This window comes from Odontesthes bonariensis, chromosome 3, assembly GCF_027942865.1.
Source record: "Odontesthes bonariensis isolate fOdoBon6 chromosome 3, fOdoBon6.hap1, whole genome shotgun sequence".
Taxonomy (NCBI): domain Eukaryota; kingdom Metazoa; phylum Chordata; class Actinopteri; order Atheriniformes; family Atherinopsidae; genus Odontesthes; species Odontesthes bonariensis.
This window is the reverse complement of record NC_134508.1, coordinates 33,987,575-33,994,481: the sequence shown is the minus strand read 5'-3', so window position 1 is coordinate 33,994,481 and position 6,907 is coordinate 33,987,575. Positions and strand designations below refer to the sequence as shown.

Sequence of the window (6,907 nt, the reverse complement as noted above, 5' to 3'; positions counted from 1 at the left end):
ATGACAGCTGGTCGACCAGCTATGTATGACGTCATATACACTTCAAATCCTTTTTTTAAGCAAATGAGTGGCTCTAAAAATCTAAAACTCAGCCATGGGTATTTTCTAAACACCCTCTTTCGAAAACAACATTCGAATTACTAGAGAAAAAATTATATCTTGAGATAAGGGCACGAAAGGGCGTATAGCTCCATAGGACTCCATTCATTCTGGTCTCCAAAATTGGGCGCCCCACGTGGAAAGAGGGTGGAACTGCAACCAAAATCGCCTCGTTGGAAACCGGAAATGCACCGTGAGTGGCGTATCTGTCCTATTATAGAATCTGTGCTTGGCATCAGTTTTGGAAGAGTCCCCTCCCACCAAAGCTTTCTGTCGCGCTTACTACGTCACAGTCAGTTGCGCTGATTGGTCAGAGCGTTGGCCTATAGGCACAGACGCGGTTTGAAAGACAACGGGTTGTGCTCATCAACAATGTTCCGTTGTATCCATTGATCGGTGCCAGACTAAATTAGACATCCAATCCATTTAGGCTGGTTTATCAGGCTATACGATATACACAATAAGTCTAAACGCCGCCGTTTGGAATCCGCATTCTTCGCATTCCTCCGGTCCCTGCAGAGTCTGCGGAGTTGTCAGACGTCCTCATCCTGGATCAGAAGCTGGCTTCTGGGAGCTGTTGGAATAACCAATAAATAATCCATGCACAGCATATTGACAACTTGTCTATAAAGTAACAAAAGTCATATTGACAGCGTATATGTTCTTACTCTCTTTCACTCTTCTGTGGTGAGACTGTGAGTATTTCGGGTTGGCTTCAAGACGCGCCTCTAGCACAGCACACAGGTCCGTCACGCAGCTAAAAACAAACAAACAAGAGGAATGAATAAAATGACCAGTGCTTAAAAGTATCAGTGCCAGCCGTGGTAAAAGTCAGCGCCGCTCACCCTCGATAGTGTCCCCGTCTGCCTCTCTGAAGTTCGGACTGTTTGCCACCGCCTCCTTCAAGCGACTCGTTACATCCATATTGTGAGGTGACAGTAGCCTGTAAAAACAACAGGCCTATGGTTAATAAAAAAAACTGCATTAACGTAACATCGGGTCCAACTCAACTAGATATTGGGAGAACATTCACTTATTCTTACCCTTGACCTGGATTATAATGCCACGGTGAGTTATGCAGGCGGCGAACTGCTTCCTATAAATTGAAAACACGAAATACATTTTTTTAAATAAAGCAACTCACACTGGTTTTCACGTGATGGACACAATTAAGTTGAGTTTAGCCTAAAGCCACAGTCAATAACCTACTCTTACCGCGGTTTTCGGATTCTGTATCCGCCTTCTCTTGGGGGTGCGCTCTTCAACTTCTCTGGAATGTAACTTCAGTCCGTTCGACGGCCATCTTGCCTCCAACCTAGTGAATCTCGGTCATAGCATTCAACAGGACTTTCATTTGATCTGCCTGTAAGCAAGTGAGTAAGTAAGTTTAATATACAGCACATTTAAAATCAGCGAGAACTGTCCCAAGTGCTGTACAGTGTCAACAAGACTAAAATTAAACAATCAAATGGTCATGTGCAAGTAGAAAAAAAACACACAAACCTGTAGACCCGCAGAGAGTTGCTGGGGAGCTGAAAGCAAGTAGTCTTCCAGCCAGATCTGCTCCTTAAACTTTTTGTTTACACTGCACGACACAATGTTTCTCATACGTGATTGAACGAGAGCTTATGCGAGCCGTTAAGCTCCACCAATCATATGCGTATACGTCATTACACGGAATACTCGCGAGACAACCTCCCGTCCTTTTGCTATTTAATGTTGTCTGACCACAGCTGGCAATTTGCAGTGTTGACACAAAAATGGACTCTGCAAGGAGAAAGAAAAGACCTCGGCGATATTGTGACCATTGTGACACCGAATTAAGCCATACACAATAAAACACTGAGCGCACTACTGCACATTATGTATACAGGCCAGATTTCTATATTTTTATTTCTATTTTATTTAAGAAACCTTTTAGAATATTGCTGTTGCATGCTTATTTTATCTTTATCTTATCTTTATTATTATACATTTGGACATCCAGTGCGTGCAACAAAGAAAATAATTTCATTGTTCAGGGAAACACGTTTCTAACTGCACACATGACAATAAACCTTTGAATCCTTGAATCCTTGAATTTTGCCCACAAAAAGCGGTTACAAAAGAGGTGTTTGGGAGAAAAAAAAACAGATATGCATCACCTGTCACCAGCAGACAGCGTGCACCTCTTCTTTTTCAAGACAACACAGCAACAAACTTGGCTGGAGTTGGAGGTGATAGTGAACGTGTAGAAACAGGCCTGCCCACCCCCCACCTCACCTCACCCCACCACACTTGAAAATGACTGTGGCACCTCCTGACCTGATCACTGGCATTTACATATTAAAGGCTCTCCTAAGTAGGGGAGGGGAGGGGGGCATGGGGGAGCAGTTGCCAGGTCAATTTGCGACAATTTGGGCCAAGTTTTCACTTTTACCACCGCAAATGCAGGGGCTCAACGTATGCGGACATGTAAGGGGCCACATACATCCGTAAATCCCTCTTTTCATGCAGTGCTGAACATCCTCTCCATGAGACTGTTATCAGAAAACAGAGTCTCTTCAGTCAAAGGCTTCTTCAGTTTGGATGCAAAACGGACCGCTACAGGAAATCTTTCCTGCCCACAGCCATCAGCATCTATAATAACTCTTTGATTTAATTGAGCTACATCAACATTTAATTTCCCTCTGGGATAAATAAAGTATTTTTGAATTGAATTGAATTGAATAAAGTGCATTGCAGTAATCTAGCCGAGATGTAATAAAGGCGTTGATTACTGTTTCAAAGTGCGTATGTGCAAAGAAGGGCTTCACCTAAGACCAGATACACTGAGACTAAGATACAAAAAAAGCTGGACTTCACTATTGCACCAATTTGCCGGTCCAATTTAAAATCACTGTCCATCTTAAAACCCAAGTTTGCGACTGTTGGCTTCCTGTATTGCACCAAGGGGCCCAAGTCAACAGGAGGGGATTTGCAAGAGCCACTGGGACCAAACACCATCACTTCTGAAACAGGAAGGAATGCCGTTGGACCATCCTACAGGATGTGACGGACCACAGTTTCTGTTGAGCATGAAAAATATAGTTTATTATTTTTGACTGGACCACAGGAGTTGGTCCTAAATAGGTGGACTTTGAGCCTCCAGCTGCTGTGCAGACGGGTGAAATGGATCGGTCATGTCAGCTTCAGGGCCTCCTTTTGAGAAGTTTTGGTTTGTAAATGTTTGTCCAGCAGACCCGAGCACGACACATTCAGCAACAATGTCCATTGGGTTTTACGTTTACATCCCCCATCTGAGCTGGGGGACTGATGTAGAATCATTTGACGGGGGCAGAATGTCAGTTGTACCATTTCCCATTGCAGACACAAGCCACATATTTGTGTGATTTTATTTGATCAATTTATTTATACGCCATTTATTCTTCACAGCTACTGTTGCTGATAATGCAATATTCTGCCCGTACAGTCTGTTTGGTTCCCAAGCACCTACGTAATTGTTTTCTGGTGATGATGCACGCCTCCTCCTCATTATATCCACTCAGGAGAGTCAGATCAGGCCAAGTGATTTCTCCAAGAATAAAAAGCAACAACAGGCTGGCTGAAGATGCACTTAGACTTTCCTCAAAGCTGCTGGGGTTAAATGCTGGGGCCCTTGTCCACTTGAAAGCATGACAAGCTGTTCTTATGGAATAGCCAGCCCTTTCAAACCCTTTAATTACGTTCACATCTTTTCATAGCTGACACCTGATCTCAGGTGGTAAGCTGTTATTCAAATGAATTGTTCTGCGCTATTTATCAGCATTCTGAAAAGGCTGATTTGTTTATTTCACAAGAGCAGGAGAGCCGCACACTTTCCACATGTTATGTTGAGAAGTGATCATTTACATACGAGGTGGCTCCAGTGCTCTCTCATCTGTACCCTCTTCATACTCACTTTCCTTTTGACCTACTATCCACTGGATACAATAACGATCAGCTTAACTGCCTCGTGTGTTTCTTCAGCCTTAATGTTTGTTCTCATATATTTTCTTATGTGTGCAGCAAAGCAGTGAAAGCTTTGGTTGGCATAATGATCACCAGATGTGAACACAAACTACTTTGTAAAGCTGCCCATCCCCTTTGGCATCTTTATTTTGTTGTGTTACAACTTTGACATGTGTCTGTTTTTTTGGATTTTTATGTCATAAAAGTGAAAAATAACTGCATGTATGGGTTGTTTTTTAAGGCCTTCAATTATGATCCGTTGCTGAAACTTGCATATTATGTCCATTTTTATTCAATCAAAGTGTCTGAAGATCCCGGTATGTTTAAAGCTGTTGTGAGAAGCCCCACCACTGAGCAACATCAACTTGTGTTTCATTTTGTTAACAAGCATCACGTCGGTACGTGTGCAAAAAGATCCCGTTTGATATGTTGTGTCAGAATCATTGATCCAACTTTTAGTCTAGAGTGTTAATCTCATTAGAAATTATAAACATGTCAGTCCACATCCATCTGAACTTATAAGCAGACTCTTTTTGTCAGGGACTGACGGCACATTTTTATACTTGATCAAAGAGCCACCTGCTGGAGGAAAAGTAAGAGCAGATGTTTAACATTATTTTCCATATGATGGATGGGAAGCTGTTGTTTGAGTATCATCCGCACAGGTAAAAGTAAAGCAAAATCATTGTCATTAAGACTTTGGCTGTGGAGTCATGCTGCTTATTGCATTAAAAGTGAAAAAACACGTCGCTGAAGGTGTAAAATCAGTTGAACGACCAGTTGAACCCCATGGCTTTCGTATGCATCACGGGGAACAATGTCTGCTTTAATGTCTTTTACTAAGTTGTTTTGCAGGAGATGTGCACGTAAAATAATGTTTCTCTTATAGAATCCATCATATTGGGCACCTCAGTCTTAGTAAAAAATGGAAACGTACAGATCAAGCAACTTTGAAGCTTTTCTTGCAACCACAGGCCTCCCCTGTTATTCTTTCAGCGTGTTGCACTTCTGAAGACTGCTGGGATCACTGCTGGCATTAAAGCTGCAGTCTGCAACTCTTTTTCAAGCATAATGCCTGGAACTGTCCGGGGATTCTGAAAGTAGTACATTAAATACCCCAATACAAAAAAAAATGAGTTCTCTAGGTCCCCTATATGTCCCGCTAGGTCCCTCCAAAGCCAGCAGGTTTGTTTACAAAATTGCAGACCGGACCGGTAAAAGGTAACCAATCAGGTTTACGAGCTGGGCTCTGCTGCCTGTCAATCACCGATTGTGCACGCGCGATACAAGGTAGGCTCGTCCCCACGCTTATTTACCTGGACTATTGAACTTCATTACGGGCTAGTCTACTTACTGTGTCTTCCATGATCGCAAATGACAGGTGAGTTGATGAATGAGGAGTCGTGTAGGCGCATCTGGCATGCACGTCTACGTGCACGAGTTCTCATGTGTTTTGAAGGGGCGGGACAGAAAGTTGAATAACTTTTTATTTTTCGGTTAAAAAATAAGCATTTCTTGCATTTTGCGACTACGGAGGTCACCGTTTTCAACTTCAAGCGTTCTGATAGATCATATAAACTCTTAAAATGCCAAAAAGTAGGACTTTACGTATGACAACAACAAATCCTGCAGACTGCAGCTTTAATGTAAAGTTATTCAATTCAATTCAATTCAATTTTTTTCTGTGTGAGTACACCTGAGATTGATGCCGGAGAGACTGCTTTGATTGAAACATGGTGGAAGTCCGCAAGCTTTCCAGAACTATTTAACTGTGGTATTTATAGATCAGAAGAAGAATCTATCATTCCTCTGCTGGTGCTGCAGTCTCTCCAGTCTCTCAATCTCCATGCTTTTTGGTTCAACTCATCTTTAGCAGCATTTTGTCTCTTATGGGCTTAGCTCTGTCTGAATGAGGCTAACAGAAAGAAGCCACGGGCATCTCAGAGGTCAAGTAAAAGTGTTTTGCATCTTAACAGCATGGGGCTAATGTGCTGGAATTGTGCACACACGCGGCACACTTAACCTGGAAAGTAGCCAGAGTCTCTTTGTGCTGGTTTACTCAGCTGTGGAAGGCAAGGTCCGACCGAGTCAGATGACTCAATTACGGATACCCGACCAATCTCGCCTCGGGATCAGGGGGAATCGGGGAGGGGTATCTCTGTCTGAAAGGCTCTAACAAAGGCCCTGCCCTGCTTACTCTGTTCGGACAAGGCCCATCGACAATCTGCAGGGGGGATAATCCCAGCAGCACTAAAGAGTTCTCTAAGGAAATGATGCTCACTTTAGGGTTTAACAGGTTATCTCAACATTACATCTTCATGCAGGTTACGCGTATCGATGTTTCAAAAGTTGTTGTAGAACATATCTGAAGGAGGCTGACTAAAGTATGTCACTTGATTAAAGTTTTACTGGTTAAAACCCATTTTAACCAGTTTGAACTCTGACCAAAAAAATGAATGAGTCTGGCTGGCAGAGCCTTCATCCACCCTGTGGGATTGAATGTAGGCCTTCTTCACCAAATAATAGGGGGCACTCATAGTTTGACCCACCCAGTTAATGTGTTTAACCCCTTAGGGCAGTACATGACTGGCTGTTTAAAAGGGCTCATGTTTAGTGAATTTTCAAGGCTCATTTAATTTTGTGTTGATAGTTTGTATGTTACTGTTTTGTCATTTAGAATTTAAGATCATTCTTAATGAGTTGATGACGATGAAAAGATGAGTGACCTCAGGAAATACAGAGAAGCAGTGGGTAGCCTAATCTATCTTAGTTCATGCACTAGACCAGATTTGAGTTGTGTCGTAAGTAAACTTTCACAATATTTCAGTGCGCCAACAGA

General features: G+C 42.6%; 1 long non-coding RNA gene across 2 annotated transcripts; it reads right to left on the bottom strand.

The window, feature by feature from the left end:
- Window positions 1–917: 917 nt before the first annotated feature.
- LOC142377487 (uncharacterized) lies at window positions 918–1,631 on the bottom strand. Of its 2 annotated transcripts, XR_012769517.1 has the most exons (4): window positions 1,603–1,631; window positions 1,315–1,462; window positions 1,143–1,195; window positions 918–1,042 (listed from the first exon to the last, which is right to left on the bottom strand). It is a non-coding gene; the product is annotated as an uncharacterized LOC142377487 (long non-coding RNA). The 2 variants fall into 2 exon arrangements; XR_012769516.1 differs by lacking the exon at window positions 1,603–1,631 and having other exon boundaries at window positions 1,315–1,525.
- Window positions 1,632–6,907: the final 5,276 nt, after the last annotated feature.